A 19,246-nucleotide genomic window follows, 5' to 3' on the forward strand; every position below is an offset into this window, starting at 1 on the left:
CTTTCCCCTCTTCTCCTTTCTTTTTTCCTCTCTGCCTTTCCCCCCTCTTGTTTTTCTTTTCTTGTTGTCTCTTTTCCCTCTTTTTCTTTCTCCTCTCCCTTTTCCTCCCATTTTTCTCCCTCTTACTTGCTTACTCTATCTTTCTTTTCCTTTTACCTTTCTCCCTCTTTTTTTCCTCACTTCTGCCCTCTCCCCTTCCCTCCTCCTCCTGGTTTCTTCCCTTTTCTCCTTGGCTTCCTTCCCTTCCTTCATTCTTTTCCTCTCTGGGGGTTCTCTCAAGTCTCTTTGACTCTAAAAAAACCAAACAAACCAAAGCAGCCCTTACCTTCTGTCTTAGAATTGATACTCAATATCAGTTCTAAAGCAGAAGAGGGTAAGATCTAGGCAACTGAGTGAAGTGACTTGCCCAGGGTCATCCATCTAGGAAGGATCTGAGGTCACATTTGGAAACGGATCTTCTCAACTCTAGGCCTGGCTTTCTATCCTCTGAGCCACCTAGCTTCCTCCCTCCTTAACTAATATAATAGCTTCCTTACTGATATCCTTGCCTCTAGTTTCTTCCCTCTCCAGTCCATCTTGAAAAATTCTGATCATGTCATTTAGCTACAAAAAAACTTCAACTGATTCTCTATTGCTATATGATGAAAAAATAAATATATTTCTAAAGCATTTTAAAATGTAGTAAACAGTGACTTTGAAGTCAGAGGATCTTAGTTTTGTCTGACACTGACTTTAGTCTAATCACTTAACCTCATTGGGCTTCAGTTTCCTCATCATTTCCTCAAAATTAAGGACTTGGATCCTCTGAGGTCCTTTCCAATCTTAGATTCATGATTCTCTGATGACATTTAAGATCTCTCACAATCTGGGTCCTCTCCTACTCTTCATTCTACATTACACCCCTTTGATTACTCCATTTTCTAAACTCCTAGTTGATTCTTGATTAACTCTCCCATCTCCTACCACCATGCATTTACTCAGGTTAGGTTCCATGCCTGGAACACATTTTGCCTTATCTCTACCTGTTGAAATGTAACCAAGGAATAATGTTCTAAATTGACTAATTAAATAAAATAAATAAAAAAAAGAGTCAGAAAGACCTCCATGGACTGATACAAAATGAAATAAGCAGAACCAGGAACATTGTACACAATAACTGTATTGCCGATGAATAGCTAAGTCTATCATAGTTGATCATTCCACAATGTTTCTGTTAAGATCTGGACAATTCTGAAGAAATTATGACAAAGATTGTTATCTACCTACAGAAAAAGAACTATTGGAGTTAGAATGCAGATGAAAGCATACGATTTTTAAATTGTTTATTTGGGTTTATGTTTTGGGGTTTTAGTTTTATAAGGTTGTTCACTTAAAAAAATGAACAATATGGAAATATGTTTTGTGTGATAATACATGTATAACCCATAAAAATAAAGTTGAGGAATCTAAATACAAAAAAATGTTCCATATTAATCATATTGTGCTTGGTTTCCTTTAAGCTCTGACTAAAATCCCAACAAGTCTGCAGGAAACTTGCCTGGATCTTTTTTAATTCCTGTGCTTTCCTTCTCTTAATTATTTTGTATTCATGCTAAATATAGTTTATTTTGTATATATTTGCTTGCATTAACTTGTAAGCCTGAGGGCTGGCACTGTCTTTTACAGAAATCTTTTTGTGTCCCTAGCACTTAGTACAATGCCTGGAATGTAGTAGATACTTAATAAATATTTATTGATTAATTAAATGTAATACTCTTGAAATCAAGGTTTGTTTTTTTTTAAGTCTTTACCTCCCTGGCCTTAACAGATAAGAGACTATGGGCAGCACGAGGTAACTACAGGAATATCCCAGCTTTGGGACATAAATGCGAGCAATCTCCTGATGCTCCTCCCTAAAGAGACACTATAAAGCACAGCACCAGAAGGGCACTTTCTTTACCTGTCTTCTCTTTATCTTCCACCCATTCTCTACAATCTAAAGAAGATTACAATGATCTCCCCAAATATATACTAACAATATTTCCAGTGAGTTTTACTTAATAGTTGTATGAAGGTCACTTAACCTTGTTGGCCTCAATTTCCTCATCTGTCAAATGAATTGGAGAAGGAAATGACAAACTATTCTAGTATCTTTGCTAAGAAAATCCCTAAAAGTCAGACACAGCTGAAAATGCCTGAACATCAACAGCAATCCCAAATAACTTAAATAAAATGCAAATTTCTATTTTTATAAGGTTAAACCATCACTTATCTAGAATACAGTTCTCTAGAAAGACTTCTTTTCCTGTTTTCCTTTCTTCTCCCTCCTTTTCTTCTGCTTTCCTTACTTCCTTGCTTCCTTGTTTCCTTGCTTCTTTTCTTCCTTGTTTTCCTCCTTCTCTCCCTCCTTTTCTTCCCCAAGGATACATCTATATCAGTGGTTCTCAAGGTTAGTGATCTCAAAGCTAACAGAAAGATTCTTTGTGATAGAATGATACCCTTCCTTTAACTGTGCATGGTGACAGTCAAAAAGGGACACTATGATCTCCTAGGAGTGGGAACTCCCTAGGTCATTCCCACTTAATTGAGTCCTATTCCACTCCAGTTTTTTGTTCATTTTCTCTGAACCTGCTTGCTGCTAAGATACTTAATGTGTCCTCAACATATATTCACTTCTAAATATGATAATGGTCCAAGTTAATGCCTTGGAGCTATGCCTTGTTTCTTCTTTCTCTGTATCCCTTTTATAATTTCTATGATGGTCTGAGGAGCTTTTTCCCCTCCTCAGATATCTTTGAGATCCATTTGACCTGGGTGCCACTGGATGAGTGCCTCTGATGGAGCCTCCACCCCTTCTGCCTGTCTGGTTCCATTCTCCACCCCCTATTCCCACTTCCTTAAATGGAATGTAGCCATGATGGAAACATCTGATCCCATGCTGTAATTGATAAGGCATCAATAGCCAATTCCTGATGTCTCCCTGGCTGTGTCCTGACAGGCAATCAATCAAATGTGCTGAATTTTATCTTTCCTCCCTTAAAAATAAACCCTTGGCCCTTCCTTCCCTGGGTTGATGAATTGCCCTAGTGTGGATGGAACTCATATGTCCCCATATCAAAAACAGCAGTGAGGAGATCTTGGCCTGATTTGGTTGTGCCATGTCTAGAAGGCATTTTCTTGCAGCAGCAGCAGCCCCAGTTTCCTCCTGCCATAGTCTTATGAACAAAGAACTGAAGGCCAGATTTTGTTCCTCTAGTGACTGAGACTCAGTTACATCCTTTGCCCTTCCCTCCTTTTCTGTCCCTCATGACCTTGATTAGGCATTATGCCTTTCCTTGTGAGAGTTCAAGTACCTGGGACCAGAACTGTGATTTTACTGGCCCTTTTGAGAAAATACCTCCAGTTGTTTTATATATATCTATATATATCTATATCTATATATCTATATATCTTATAGAGTTGCCCAGAACATGGAGATATTGTCGCTTGCCCTGACTCACATAGCCATTATGTATCAGAGGTGGGATTTTACCGTGGTGTGTGGGTCCAGTCCTCTTGCGGGGTTTGGGGGTCCTTGGAGGTATGAAGGTGTCGGCGTAACGAAGAAGACAGGAAACAGTTAAGGTTTCAACCTGCAGTCAGGCATCACAAAAAAAAAAAAAACTGCTTCGCTTTGGCTCAGGCTTGACTTTATTTTTATACCCTCAGTGATTACACATGTTCTTGGCACACAATTTCATTTTTCAACATATATACTTCCTTACAGTTAATGGAATAAGTCACACATTAACTTTTTTTTTTCTATAAGTTTAATGAGGTAGGGAGAGGTTACCTGAAATTAAAAAAAATTTTTTTAAATTCACATGAATAATATTTTAATATAAGTTCCCTATCAAATTAATTTTTCTTTTAACAATCCAAATAATTCTATCCTTTTCTAATAGATTCTGGTAATTCAACCAATAATTTCAACAGTTACATTACTGGATAAAAGGTGTTAGAGTTGGGTGAAACCTTGTGGATCACCTAGTCCAAGCCCCTTGTTTCACATATGAAGAATTGGAGACAGAGAGTCAAAATGATTTGCCCAAGATAATGCAGCTAATAAGCAGAAGAGCTCAGGATCAAACCCAGGTCCCTAGTCAGACTTTTGCTACACACATTAACTTTTAACAAATTGTTTAATTAACATTCTATGATTACCCTACATACTTTGTTTCTATAGATCTTAACAACAAATGCAAAACTTTGCAAAAGATGGATGTTTTCTCATTATGGGCATAGCACAGCTATAGGTCAGTTCCTCATTAACCCGTGAGGTGCTCAGACATGCGGTTAAGCCAAAAGTGATTATTCGTTATTTTAATCAAATACACAATCAATCAGATTTCTAATCAGATCAACACAATATTGTTGTCAAGTTGGCAGGGTCAGAGGGTAACAAACATAACCCAGTTTTAAGTATTATTCTAATATCAAGCTTTCATTTTCTAATGTTTCACTAAGGTATCCAAGACATTTTGCCTAGCCTACAGAGTTAACAAAACAATCCAGTGAGGTGGAACATATCAGCCTCTCTAAGAAAGGCAATTAATATCCTGAGTCATGGAAGCTTGTTGTACTTGGCTTGTATAGGGGTGGAGAATCTAAATATAGTTTTGTTAGGGGTTTTATACCTAGAGAAGGGGGTCCCATTGTTGTGGGGGTGAAGAGGTGCACCCCTTGGGTTCAGGAAGGATACCTTTCTGCAAGAATGCAAGACTCCAAAAACATAGCTTAAAAATAAAAAGAGAAACTTATTAATTTAGAAAGTAATGCTGAGGATGGCCAGGAGGCTAGTACAGGTGGAACAGCAAGATGGAAGGCTGCTCCTTGGGAAGACAACATGGATGAAAAGGCTGTCCCCCTGAGAGGACAGCATGGATGGAAAAGCTGTCCCCCAGACAACATCAATTCTGGGGATTTTATACTCTTTACAACAGATGCTATGTCATGGTGTGGACATGACTATAGAGTAGTAGCCACTCAGGCATTCAGTGGGGGGGGTCGGGGGGATTGTGGTCATCTGACTGGGGTCTCCCTGGAGACATAGGGAATGACCCTCATAAAAGATTCCTTAGTTTTGGGGGACAGACATATGTCTGAGATATAGCCTGATAAAATAGAGGTGTAGCCTGGAGGTACATTTCTCTGTCCATCTTAAATCTAAAGGAGGATCAAAGGAGCACATTCATCTCAGGGTCCTATAGGGGTTATTAGATGTTTTAGGCTAGAAGTTATGAGGATGTAAGGGAGCAAAGGAATTTCCCTGATAATAGTTTTCTTGAGTTTCTGGGGGTACAATGCCCATTGTCATCTCCACCCCCCTCCAATTATGTAAGGGAAAAGGGTGGTGGTTTCTGTATTCTGTAGCTTCTTCAGAGCTGAGAATGGTTGTAGAGCTATCCCTGTCTATTGTCAGGAGAGAGAGGTATTTACTGTAGGCAATGTCCAGGGCTTCAGACTGGGATGGTTGCAGAGGCTGCAGTGGAATCTGGGTGACTCCCATGAGTTCTTTTACCCTAGAAGCAACTAGAGAAATGACAAGATTACAAATGCAAGGTCCACATTATCCCACAGGGGAGTAGCTCAAACTGGAGTAGTTGTGAATCTCCTTAAAGCCTCAGGTCCTGGGTATACCTCAGAGGTATTGAGACCTCGGGCTGGAGGCCTGGGGTTCTCTCTGCTTTGGGGGTACTTAATACAAACCCAAAAGTCAGAGGGACCTGATTTGGCTACTGCTTTCCCAGTTGAATGAAAGAATTATATGTCCAGCTGGCTGGGCATGCATGATTTAAAACATAGGAGAAGACTCAAAATGTAAGGAAAGAAATAGTTATGGTCAGGTAGTTAAAGAGCTAAAGTTAAAGGGGTTAAGATAACAGGGAGGGAAAGGCTGTGGACACAGGGTCTTTAGGGATGTGTTAAGGATGTGTCTTCAGTGAATACCTGGGTCCTAGGTCGGTGGGGACCTGCTTGGAGGTCTGAAGGATGTGTCCAGCAACTGCTTCTCCTGATTGGCAGCCAGGTCACAAGAGGAGAAGCATCCCCTAAGATAGAAGTGTAGAAACCAGGACTGGGGAAAAAACTAGAGCAACAGATATAAACAGAGAAAATTAGTACAATAGAAATTGATATTAAACATTTGCATTTGGGTATCTTAGCCAACAGACTCCATCTTCAGAAATCATCTTCTAACAGGAATAGATCCCTTTAGGAAATTGGATTCTTGAATTGTTTGCAGAGTTGGTATGTGATGTTTCTGTTAAAGAATATCCTTTTGCAAAGTCCACATTAATATGGCATCTGTAAACACTTAAGTAACAATATTTTACAGATGAATTTCTTTTCTCCCAGATTCTGGGGGCAATTCAGAAAGTTTTGGGTTATATTTCTAAAGCCTCCTGGCCAGCAAGAAGCTTTATGGTAGGAAAATAGAAACAGGACAGAAGTTTTTGAATCCCTCGAAGGGCGTGAAAGAGCCGACCTTTGAGATATGAATAATGAGTCAGTAATCAATTATTATTAATATTTGGGAGCCACAGCCATGCTCCAACCACTGGACATTACTTTTAAGGCTATTCCCATCCAGTGATCCCAATTCAACACTGCACTGGTCAGAGGATAATAGTAGCTCAGTAGGGAGAGAGATTAGAGACTGAAAGAATTAGACAATGCTAGGTATTAGCATAGGAAAAGAGAGAGACAGAGAGAGAGACCTGACCGAAGGGCCAGGCCTCAGGAAAGAAAAAGAGGAGAGAGAAAGGGGAGAAGTTAGTCTGTAGGGCAAACCTGTTGATGTCCTCGAAGTGGGCGGAGCTGGCTGTGTTCCTAGTTTTATTCTCTTTGATACGCAAATGAACTCAATACATATTGATAAGTTACATGATGCCTCAATACATATAGATGAGTTACATAGTGTATTGCCATTGGATAATTGCAAATTATGACAAGGTGAAGGTGGGGTTATTATCCTCTGGTGAGTGAGACAAAGGGAAGCAAGGTTTCGCTCCCTAACTTCAGCCACACTGGGAATAGAGTTCATTGCCATGCGCAGAATGGCCATGTGCTCACTCACAATCCTTGTCTCTCCACAATACCTATGGGCTGGACTGCTACAATTTCCAAGCTCAAGATCCAAACTTCAGTTGTGGTAAATTAAGGCTGCAAATACAAGCCATCTATTAATAAACTTTACCTACTTCTCAAAGTATGTTCCGTAATAATTTAAGAATTTTCAGTTATTAACCCAATAGGTTGTTTGGGGAAATGGAAACTTTAATTTTATAATTTGCATTATGTGCTGATTATGGGAATTTGTCACAAAGGAAAAGGCAGACAGGGAAAATATTTCCTCACATCCCAAAGGACCCACTGAGTGGCTTCAAGTACAAGCCAAGGCTGTCACTGGCTCATGCCATTATTGTATTACTCAAGGATTAGGAGTTTAGCTATTGGTCAGGAAAGTCCATTCCAAATTGAGCGTTGGGTTGCCTTCTCCAACCATCCTAGGACTTTCTCTCTCCTTAGAGTAATTTGTCGCCATTGGATCCCAGAAGCCTTTTTGCCTTAGAAGACAAGTCTTACCCATTTCAGCTGAGAGAAGTTCTGCTTATCAGCAAATAAAAATTTCCATATACCTCAAACAAACTTTTCTGATCATTTGCCCTCTAAGGATTCCTTAAAGCCTATGAGTCTACATTATAGCAATTATTCTTACATATTTTGGCAATAATTAATTTATCACAATTTAGTCATAAAACCTGAACAGGAGTGTTGAATTCATTAGTTCTATAGTAAATACAAATTACGGCTAGATCATATCCTGGCCTTAGGCCACGTGAAGGAACTAAGACAAGATCAGTCAGGAATTTCTCTAAGGAATTTTCAGAGAAATTCCAGAATTATTTGTGATTTTCCACATATATCAATTCTAGAAATTATCCCTAAGTTAAAGATCCAATTATGAGAGCAGAACATCTATCTATTCTCTTTCACCTTTTCTCTCTCTCTTTCTTCCTTTTTCTCTCTTTCTTTCTGTCTTCCTTCAAAACCCTCTGCTTAAAAAGCAGAACACAACTTCCGTTCTTCCTTCACAAACCTGCATACTCAGGTTTTATGGACTTTAGATCAAAGTCCCTCTCTCTTCTGAGTTCAAATCCAACATACCTTCTCTACCTTCTCCACCTTCTCTGACTTGCTTTTATTATCATCATAAGTCAAACAAACATTCCATTGGTATCACTTCAATTGCTAATCGGTAACCCAAAAGAATTCTGATTTAGAGGATTATATCATTGAAACACTGTATCTTTAGCATAGTATTCAGTTATAAATTTCAGTTCATAGTACAAATTGGTAAACTGAGGTAACCACTGAGTATTGAACCAAATCTATGGTACAGTCGAGCTTTTGTTTACATTCAAACAATACTTAAAATACATGTTTTAGCAGCAACTCACATAACATTTCAAAATTTCATAAAGCATTTAGTATTATAGGATCTATTTTAAATATAGAGATTTTAAGGGCTGTAAACCTTAAAGCAAGCCTTTTGTCAAGCAGGCTGGTTACCTGTTTTCAAGACCAGGAAGTTAATTGCAATAATAAAGTTAGTCCAACTTTAATACACTGGGATGAAAACCATTGAGAAGAAAACCATTTGATAATTTTAAACAAAAACCCATTTTTGGTAAGTTTAAACACTTAAACCCATTTTTCCCCCTTAAACTTCTTATGATAGAAAGATAGGTAAGGATGGAACATAGTCTTCTTGAGGCTATACTGCTAAAAAACCCTGTTTTACAAAACTGATCTGTGGCTTTTCTATACAAACTGAAATTTCATTGTCCAATAAAATTAAAATTAGGATGTTATTTTCTAAACCCACATATACACATGATCACAATTTTGAAATAAAATACCAATAAATAACTCTAATCGAGAGATTTAAGTATTACTTCCTTCTGGCTAGCAGACAGGGAAAGGAAATTTATCAGGACTTCTTATCTATCCCTGTTTACCTCAAACCAGATGATTATTAGGTTGTTCTACAAGTTGAAAAAAACATTAGTTTTAAAAGTGTAAGACCTTTAAAAATCCCCAAAGTAGGGGTGTCTCACCAGTTGTCTTTCTGTTCAGAATCAACCCTCTTCCAAGACAGATCTGATCAATGAACTTCCCAGTTTCCTTTTTTTTTTTTTAATATATCATTTCTGCCTGGATTTCTTGGCGGGCCCTTGCCTTAAAGTCCAAGTAAAGAGTAGAATTTGGAGAACTGGGAGCCTAGTGAGGGGATAAAGCTAAAAGGTAAGGAGCTTCTGTCCATATGTCCTCTTTCCTGCAAAATATGTCCAATTGCCACCTGGTGTTAGAATTTAGGGTATCAAAAAGCCAAGTTCCTCATTTCCCCCCCCTTGATGTTGCTCAGCTATGCAACATGAGAAAAACAAACAAACAAAAAACCCCAATTGAATTTTCACTCAGGCTGCTTAGATTTGATCTCATTCCAATAGGAGGGGCCTGCGAGGATGCTTCTCTCTTTGTCTTAATTGGGTTGGCTAGTCCCTATCTGGCTCAGACCTCAGGCTTGGTAGCCACTCCACACCTGAGACTTCCCAGACTGAAAAGGGAGAAAGTCCAGCACAGCCACTACCCAAGGGAGGATACAAGCTGTCTAGGCCTTATTAAAAAAAAAAAGTTCAATTGTATGTAGAGGATGGTATTACAATTTTAGGGTGCCATGGATAAGCCATGCCTCTTGCTTACAAAAAGTTGTAACATGGTCATTCAACATTACAAAAAGAAATTGGTTGCTTTTTCTTCAAGCTGTTTAGAGCCATTTTTTTTTCAGTTTTTAAGTATACACCCCAAAGGGGAATCTTGGGATATGCTCTGTCTCTGTCCCATGTGAATGCGGAATGGCCAATTCCACACCGAGGGTCAATAATTGTGCTTCCACAGAGGTTGCCCGACCAAGAGCACTCAGTTTAACACTGAGGCGAAAGACTTCCCACACACCAGAATGTCTTCCAGTATCAGAAGGGGAAGCCAATAGACCCCAAATCCAGCAGCCTGACTGACCTCTGGGGCTGATGGGAGAGAGCCCAAAAGAGGTCCCACAAAGATATCACCCAGAAGATGGGGGTTTCAGGAGTCAAAGGAAAAGGCTCCTTCCTACCTGAGAAGCTGTGTCCTCATGGACGATCCAGGGTACAGGGCCTCAGGAAAGCCAAAAACATTGGGTGCCAAGATGTTGTGGGGGTGAAGAGGTGTACCCTTTGGGTTTGGGAAGGATACCTTTCTGCAAGAATGCAAGACTCCAAAACTTAGCTTAAAAATAAAAAGAGAAATTTATTAGTTTAGAAAGTAATGTTGAGGATGGCCAGGAGGCTAGTATAGGTAGAACAGCAAGATGGAAGGCTGCTCCTTGGGAGGACAGCATGGATGGAAAAGCTGTCCCCCAGACAACATAAATTCTGGGGATTTTATACTCTTTACAACAGATGCTATGTCATGGTGTGGACATGACTATAGAGTAGTAGCCACTCAGGCATTCAGTGGGGGTGGGGGATTGTGGTCATCTGACTGGGGTCTGCCTGGAGACATAGGGAATGGCCCTTATAAAAGCTTCCTTAGTTTTAGGAGGCAGACAGATGTCTGAGATATAGCCTGATAGAATAGAGGTGTAGCCTGGAGGTTCATCTCTCTGTCCACCTTAAATCTAAAGGAGTATCAAAGGAGGACAATCATCTCAGGGTCCTATAGGGGTCATTGGATGTTTTAGGCTAGAAGTTATGAGGATGTAAGGGAGCAAAGGAATTTCCTTGATAATAGTTTGCCTGAGTTTCTGGGGGTTCAATGCCCATGTCACCATCTTGTCTAAGTGGGTACATAGGAATCCTTAGGTTTGATTTTGTGAGTAGAATCTTTTGGCAATATTTTAGGGGAATAGAGTGGGACATCTATTTCAACCCTGCAGGCATTTTGCTCTTATCTGTGTTTTCTTGGGGCTGGGTAAGAATAATAATCATAACAATTCCAATAATAAGGGGGTGTTAATAAGAGAAGTTACACGGGGGGGTGGGGTGTGTGTGTATCAGAGTAGGTGTTTCCATCCTTCTTGGGGGCCACCGTGAAGTCCGTAGTTTCAACCTGTGACCATGTCAGACAGCATGGACTTGATGGCTCCTGGCAGGATTTGACACCTGTTTTTTCTGACTCTTAAGGGCAGCTCTCTTACTACTAAGAACAAAAAAAGAAGTGTAAGATAAGAGAAGAGAGATTCTGCATTTAGGAGAGAAATCAATCTCATGCAGAGATCATCTGAGCAGCAGTAGAGAAGGGGTGAAGAGGATACTGAGAATTCTGGAGGGGGAGAGGACTCTGGAACCCAACTGACAGGTCACTTCCAGCCTGGGAGATGGAGGAGAAAGGTAGATTTCCTGAAGGCTGAGAAGCCCATTCATTTGAGACTTCCCTTCCCTTCTGAGACTCTGAAACATTGCCACCAAGACTCTTAACTACAGCTGTTTAAAATACTTAAGAGGACTTGTGGATTTGGACTTTTGACCAGAACCATCCAACCATCCAAATCCTAACCCCCCCCCCCCCTCTTTCCCTCTCTCCCTCTCTCTCCCTCTCTCTCCCTCTCTCTCCCTCCCTCTCCCTCTCTCTCCCTCCCTCCAAAAAGGAAAGGCCAGGGCTGAGAAGCCTTTGGCCTCCAGATTCTGAAAGGCCATCTGCCATCCTCAAGAGGGGAAAATCTTTATGGTTACCTTTTACCCACTTTCCATCTTCCTACCTCCTACCCCTGCCGTTCCCTTCCTATTTTGACCACATTAAATCATTTCAAATTTAGGACTTTGAGTTTGGGTCTGTTACTAAATAACATAACAAAGGGGATCAAGATTTGAAATCATTGAGACAGGATTTCAAGCAGAAATCCTGTCTTCTCCTGTGACCTCTCAAAGGTTTAGGAGGGTCACACTTCTTACCAAGAGAGGGTTTGACTTCCAAACCTCAGTGACTCAGTGTTATCTGACCAGGAAACTGACATCTTTTCCTTGGCAGTTGACCATTTCTAAAACCCTGAAAAGGCAGACAGTTAATGTGCTTGGGGCCATCAGTCCACGACACCTTGACAGAGTCATGCGTGTTAGCTGGGGAGACCACAGAGTGGTCCTTGGCGAGATGTAACTGCCCACTCTATCCCCCTTGCATGACTTCTTTCATCAGTGCCCCTTCCCTATGAATTGACATGATTATTATTCCCCCTAGTCTCAAAAGAAATAATGCAAGCGCAAAACACATGTACCCTTATTCCCCCAAAACATCACCAAAAGTTCAGATCCTCAAACCCAATCCCAAAAGACTATCATGGGTTAACTTTTACTTAGGTACATAATTCCCAGCAAATCCACAGCTACAGGCCAAGCCCAAAACTTTCTCAAGAAGCCAGCACACAAATCAATCATAGAGGTCCAAGCGATAGGTACAAGTACATCAAGCTTCAGTATGCCTCAGTGAATCAGTAACTCCCTAGAAGTCACCAGTCTAAATTTGAGTTGTGTTCCCAGACCCCTCAGCCCCTATGGTATGATTGTTGAATTGTCTTCTAAGATCTGCTGATTAATTATTCCATTTTATTAAAAGCAATACGTAATTTTCCTTGATTATTTGTAAGCTCAAAACTTCTCACAGGGTAATGAGAAAACTAAGCCACCTGTGACGAAATCATTTATCTTGTGTGCAATCTTTATTCTGTTCATAATCACAATACAAAAATATAGAATGTTAATCAAGTGATTTGTTAAAAGTTAATGTATCACTTTCCCAATTATCTCTCTTTGATTTTGTATACCTGCATGCCAAGAATATGGATATAAAAATAAATCCCAAGCCTGGGAATGTCGGAGCAGCTGAGATGCAAAGCAATCCCATGGCCAGTATGATTAAGCTGTCTTCCGTTTGTTATTTATTTTATTTTATTTATTTTGACTGATTGTTCTCCACCTGTCGGGAACCCTGGAGTCGTGAATGAGGCTGGACCCTGACTGTGGCATTAATGTCCCTTTGGGAAGTAGAGGTATAATAGATCATCTTGCCTCTCATTGAGGCAATCCCACTCTAGTCTTCTGTCCCCCATCTCCTAGATAATATCTCTGAGGAGCCATACTCTTTTTTTCCAAGGGAACAGGATCTGACTTATCTCCCCCCATAAGTAACGGAGGAGAGAAACAATCCCTTCATTATCTCTCACCCCTTTTCCCTCCTTCCCATCTTCTCCTTCTTTACATAAGCCATGCTGCATCTTTGTGACTTAAAATATTCATGCAATAAAAGCCCATTTCTTTTAGCATCACTAGTGGTAAATGGAGTTTTGTGCCCCAGGACTATATTCCCCAGAATTCCCTTACTTTTCCCAGAATTCCTTGAATTACGTTCCCTACTTTGTGTCTTTATGTCTTGTAAATAAGTTTGCTATAACTCCGCCTTTTTGCTCTTCTTCCAGTGGTCTCCTCCTCTTCTCTTGGGCTGAGGGCAGGTTATTGCTCTCTCTCTTTCTACTCACAGGTTTATTTTTTTAAAATTCCCTTTACTTTGACTTATTACTAATAAATACTTATATAATACTTGGAGTAGTGTATATTAATTTTTAATCTTACATTTCTGCCCGACCACTTTGGGAATGAATTCTCAAAATTTTTTAAGATAGCCTTTTTGAGTGAAGGGTAAAGAGATTTCCTGGTGCTAGGGACCCCCCCACCACACGAGCAGGGAGCAAGATTGTGCTCTCTCAGCCCACTGCTGCTCCCACCACTATTGCCCCAGCCCGTGACAAGAGAGGAGAGCTGGGTAACTGCCTTGCTCCATATGCCCTCAGCTTTTGCTGCTGCTGCTGCTGCTTCCTGGCAGCTTCCTTGCCTCTGTGACAATTAAAAGAGTGGTTGGTATAAATTGTGACCGTGGAAATATGGTTTCAAGATATTGTCTTGAGTTAAATCAAATATAAAGTGGTTGCCAGGGGAAAATTCCCAAATATGAAATATACCCAAGTCAGCTGGGTTTTTATGGAGATTTTAATTAATACAAATTAAGGAATTAATGAAAGGGAGAGAGAGAGTAAGAGAAAATGAGAAAAGGGGTAGGCCAGCCCAGACCAGCCTAGGCCAGCTTCAGCCCAAACCCTAAGAGAGATCAGTCTAGTCTTTAATCCACTCACCACAAGATTTGTCCCAAGCAAGATTCTAGTGTTCAGAGAGACCCAGCTACTCTAACTAGTCCAAGCTCCAATTCAGCTTTGGCAAACTGAATTTTCAGCCAGCCACCAAGCCCTTCAAGGCAGCTCTGGCAAGCTGCCTCTCTCCAATTCAGCTTTGGCAAGCTGCAATCTCCAGAGACCTCTTTTGAGCTCCTTTTAAAGAGAATTTTCTCTTAAGTCACCTCCCCTAAGTTCTCACATCTACCAATCACAGTAGACGTTTTTTCCAAAGGACTGACCATTCTTAATTCACATCTTCTTTAGTTCTCAACTTCTCTGGGTAGACTAAAACTTCTGAGTGAGTTCATACCTCTTTGTCCCTTGCAAGTTTGCAAGTTGCCTGACCTTCATAGGTACTTAGCACCTTTTTGTATTAGATCTAAAAATAGACTTAGCTTAAGGTTTTTTGCCTTACTATAAGTATAGGTTAAGTACTTTTCATTGTTCAGTAAAGATTTTACAACTTTATCTTCCCCTAAAGTATGCTTAAGTATGGGTGGAGTAGAGTTCTCACATCCCTGATCAAGTACCATCATTGTTTAAAATGGAGAATGGTCTTGACCAAATCTTATGAAATAGGGTCTGAGAATTTTTAAGATTCACACCTCATACAGATGTCTCTGAGTCTCCATAGGAGGAGATGACATATATATTTCCCTACATTGCTAGCAGCTGACTGGTTGGTACTGTTCCCTTGGCCTCTGGTTGTGGCCATACCCTGCCCCCACCTGGGTCTCAAGCAGCAGCTGTTTGACCTTCCAGCTTGTGGCTCAGGAGGCTCATAGACCACAGGGCAGCACTTTCCTGGCTGACTAGCCCCACTCCCCTCCTAGTTTTTAAGCAGATTAAAAAAAAAGCTGACCCTGAGCTCCCAGCTGAGAGGGTTGCAACTGAGTTTTTTTTCACAGGGAGGGCAGGGAATGAATCAGTGGATTTGAAGTAATAGTTTTGGGGAATTTGCCTCTGATTTTTTTGTCCTTTTTCTCCTGACCCAAAACACCAAGAGATACTCTGTCTTTTATATTCAAATACCCTATTCTTCTCCCTGGCAGTTTTACCCCTAGGGAGGAGGGCACAGAAAAAGCACAGCTTTTCCAGGCCTCTTACCCAACACTTAAAGGATTTTTTCCCTTCCAGTCTTTTTGTTTTCCCTGTAAATAAAATCCATTCAGCTTTTTTCCCTTTTTTTGGAGGAATAATGCTGTTTCAAAGCATGCTTGAAACTCTGAAAGAACACTTTGAGTTGGAAGAGCTTACAAGGGTAGATTGGCTCTAATTCTTTTCCTGGCAGTTTTTATTTTAATTGGATACTTCTCATTTTATTTACTTCTCCTCAAGAATATATAGCAACAAGCTAGGCTGCTTGAATTATGGACCAAACTGGGAAATTTTGACAAAGTTTTCAAAATCTTAAATACTCTCAACATGCAGAATGGAGATTCTGCCCAGTGCGTGTATGAAGAGCTCCAGAAACGTGACCAAAGGAATCTAAATGGATGGAGGGGAAGGAACCTTAAAGAGATCTGGAAGTTTATTGATGTTAACTTTTTGAGTTTTGTTTCCCTTCCTAATAGTGAACAAGTCTATTGGAATTGGAGAAAAGGTCTTTTGAATTCACTGCCCGTATCCTGTCATGCATATTGTTTTTGTTGATTGTTTTAAGATTCAGTTTTGTTTTTTAAGTTCACACATTACTCTAATCAATACTATTCTGTTACACTAAGTAATTTTCAACTATTGTATTTTGGCCATCAACTTTATGTTCTGTTGCACTGTCTTTATTTGCACCTCCCCTATGACTGTACTGAAGAACATATCATTCATTGTAAATGTCCATAAACAACTTGCACAAACACTTTTTGTGGCAAAATCATAAGTCCATATGGATGCTAGGTTTGTCACCAGATCCATTGAGGTCACATGTTGCCTTAACAGACTTTTGTTCCTTTTTGCCTAATTTTCATATAGATGACGGATGGACTCCATCAAACTGGTTACAACCTATATACAACCTTTGGAGAATTTAATGACCTGAATATCCCAATTGATTTTAAGGGGTCTTCAGAAGTGATTTTTAGATATCTAGTAGCATCTATATCTCTGACTGATCATTTGCCTACCTCTGAGTTGTTTGTGACAAAAGGTAAGGGTCTATTTTGTAGCTGAAGTGGAGTGCAATGGCACTGTTGTATTTTCCCATCTCTGCATTTATTAAAAATGTAATGAATGAGACATCTGAAGTTATTTTCATAATTGTAGTCCGTGGCTCCACATGTAATGGATGGGACAGATTGGAGACATGTTTTTTACATTATTACAGTCTTATACCAGAGGGAGGGAGGTGCCCAAATGGCTTGGTTACCCTGTAATGGGTTATAATCTCATCTGGGAGGTGGGAATGATTTTCCTGGGAAGCCTAGTAGCTTCTGAACAGGGTTTTTTATATTTGTAACTCTTCAGCTTATTCTACCCTTCCACCAGAATGATCTAAATTCTTGGTGACATTTTAGACCCAAAAGATTTTCATCAGCAGTACAGAGGTTTTTGTTTTTTCTGGGTTCCTCTGCCATATTTTGGAATGATGGCAGTAATAGACTTTGTTAAAAATATCTCATCTAAGGTTGAAAGATTGGTTATATCTGTCAAACTTGTGACAAGTATCCACGAGTTCATAGGTTTTTGAAATGTGACACAGAGACTCATATGAATCCTATTTGATAGTAGGTTTGCAATTGCCATTAAGTGGGCTATTATGATTTTGGGGAATTTTGGTATTTCTTTGAATGTGCATTACCTGCTGTGCTACTGTTTTATAAAGCTGTTACTTTGTGAAAATAATTTGCACTAACGGCGTGGATCATGGCCAAGTTTAAAAAGGAAGTGGATCTCATTTGGGGGTAAGAAACCTTTGTATTCTACCTTGCCTTGGCTGACACAGTGTGTCACTGATTGTGAAATATGGATTTTTGATTAAAAAAAATTTTTTTTATTATTCTTTTCCCTTGTATGTGCAATCTGGTATTTGAGTCACATATATATTTTTTCTCATTTTTTGTACTTGAAGCACATATTACCAGTATTAACTTTTTTTATTTTGAACTATGGTAAGCTTAAAATGTCTATTAGCCCTAATGTCAATGCATACCCCAAAGCTTTAGACTATAGAAACAGTGCCATTGATTGTTTAAAAATTATGGGGCTTTGCTTAATGATTCTGTCTGATTCCAGGAGAAGGGAACAAAAAGAGCTACTGTACAATGCCAAAGAAGCACAAAGTTAACTTGCATAGTGCCAATTGAGCACAAGGTCAAAGAGACCAAAACAATCCCTGTGGAATTGAAATTCTACACCACGACAAGAAGACTTGAATTTGTTTGAGGTTTGAGCTTGTGGCTGTTTGACATACATCAGAGGCAGGTCTTTCCCGTCTTACATTCTATCAAACCCCCCACTTTGGCTGCCATCCTGGCTCCCCATCCCTAAGAGAAAAAGGTAAAATCAGACCAGGGAATGCTATTTCCCATTTGCTACTAAAATCTAGTCCCTTTTCTATTTTTCATATTGTGGCAAATTTTCTGTAGTCCTGGCTGCTGATTGGGTAAGTGCATAATTTCTACTACAGGCTTATGGGGCATAAATCACTTTAATCTGGCCCTGATTCAAGGACCTGCTATAAGTTTATTTTTCCTTTACTTAGAATTTTTACACATAAGACTTTGATATTGTATATTTCATCTAGAAGTTATTTTTTCTCTTTTATTTGAATTTTATGTTTTTGAATTTCTTTTGCCAATTGATTCATATACCTCATAACTCAGCCATGTATCCCTGTGTGATCCTTGTGTTTGTCACCATCCTCCTTGTGGGGGGGGGGGAGGGATTGTATTATTATCCTATAATGCAAACTTAAAATTCTTTTGAGAGTAATTTTAGGATAAGAAACTTGCTACCTCCCAGAATCCAGAAAGTGAACTGTTTGGAGAAGGTGCCATGAAGATGCCTATAGAAATCACACATTGCACCAAAAGATCCAGAGTGAACTTTGGGATGTGCTAAATTGAACAATGGGGGGTTGAATACACTTGTTTTCAATGTACACTCTTATGCCAAAGGGTACTGCTCCCAAATTGGCTTTTTGTCAATGTACCTAACATTGGTTTTGTTCTTTTTCTCTTTTATTTCCCTTTTCTCCTCAAATTAGTGTAATTTGCCTTTAGAAACTGCAATATTGTATGTACCTCTAGTTAAAGTTATGTTAGTTATGTTTCCATGATCCATTGGGGCGACTAATCTTCCAAAGGATCCCAGGGGGAAATGTATAAACAAAGTTTTGTGCCCTAGGACTATGTTCCACAGAATTCTTTTACTTTTCCCAGAATTCCTTGAATTACTTTCCCCACTTTGTGTCCTTACATTTTGTAAATAAGTTTGTTGTAACCCTGCCTTTTCATTCTTTTCTTCCTGCCTTCTCCTCATCTTCCCTTGGACTATGAGCAGGTTATCTCTCTCTACTCACAGGTTGTTTTTTTAAAATTCCCTTTACTTGAAGTTATTATTAATAAATACTTATAGCATATAATACTTGGAGTAATGGATATTAATTTTTAATCTTACACTAGCTAATCTGCCTCTTTTAGGGATGCCTGTGAGTCCTAAAGCACTTGCAGCAAGCTGGTACAGTGCCCTCACTACCCTGTTTCAGGGCTTTGTCCCAAAGGATGGCACACAAGGCTAAGAGGAAGGAAGTTGAATAAACTTGTTAATGGGTTTTTCTTTTCCTCCTACTCCTTTGCATTAATGCAAAATCTTGAGGTCGGCATATATAACATTCTGGAAGGATGTATATACATGTATAAACACATATATGTGGAGGGGGATTGCCCTCTTGGATGACTACCTGGCTCAATTCCATCCTCCAGAATATCTCAGAGAGAAGTCTCTTGACATTTTGGGCTTCTCAGAAGA

At 39.6% G+C, this 19,246-nt stretch overlaps 1 long non-coding RNA gene across 1 annotated transcript in view; it reads left to right on the forward strand.

Annotated features, from left to right (window-relative positions):
* LOC130457221 (uncharacterized) overlaps positions 1 to 18,860 on the forward strand; it is a 39,103-nt gene extending 20,243 nt beyond the window's left edge. The window contains exon 2 of the long non-coding RNA XR_008916366.1: positions 11,247 to 18,860. This is a non-coding gene — a long non-coding RNA (uncharacterized LOC130457221). The remainder of the gene's footprint in view (positions 1 to 11,246) is intronic.
* The last annotated feature ends 386 nt before the right edge of the window (positions 18,861 to 19,246 follow it).

This window comes from Monodelphis domestica, chromosome 2 (assembly GCF_027887165.1).
Source record: "Monodelphis domestica isolate mMonDom1 chromosome 2, mMonDom1.pri, whole genome shotgun sequence".
Taxonomy (NCBI): Eukaryota; Metazoa; Chordata; class Mammalia; order Didelphimorphia; family Didelphidae; genus Monodelphis; species Monodelphis domestica.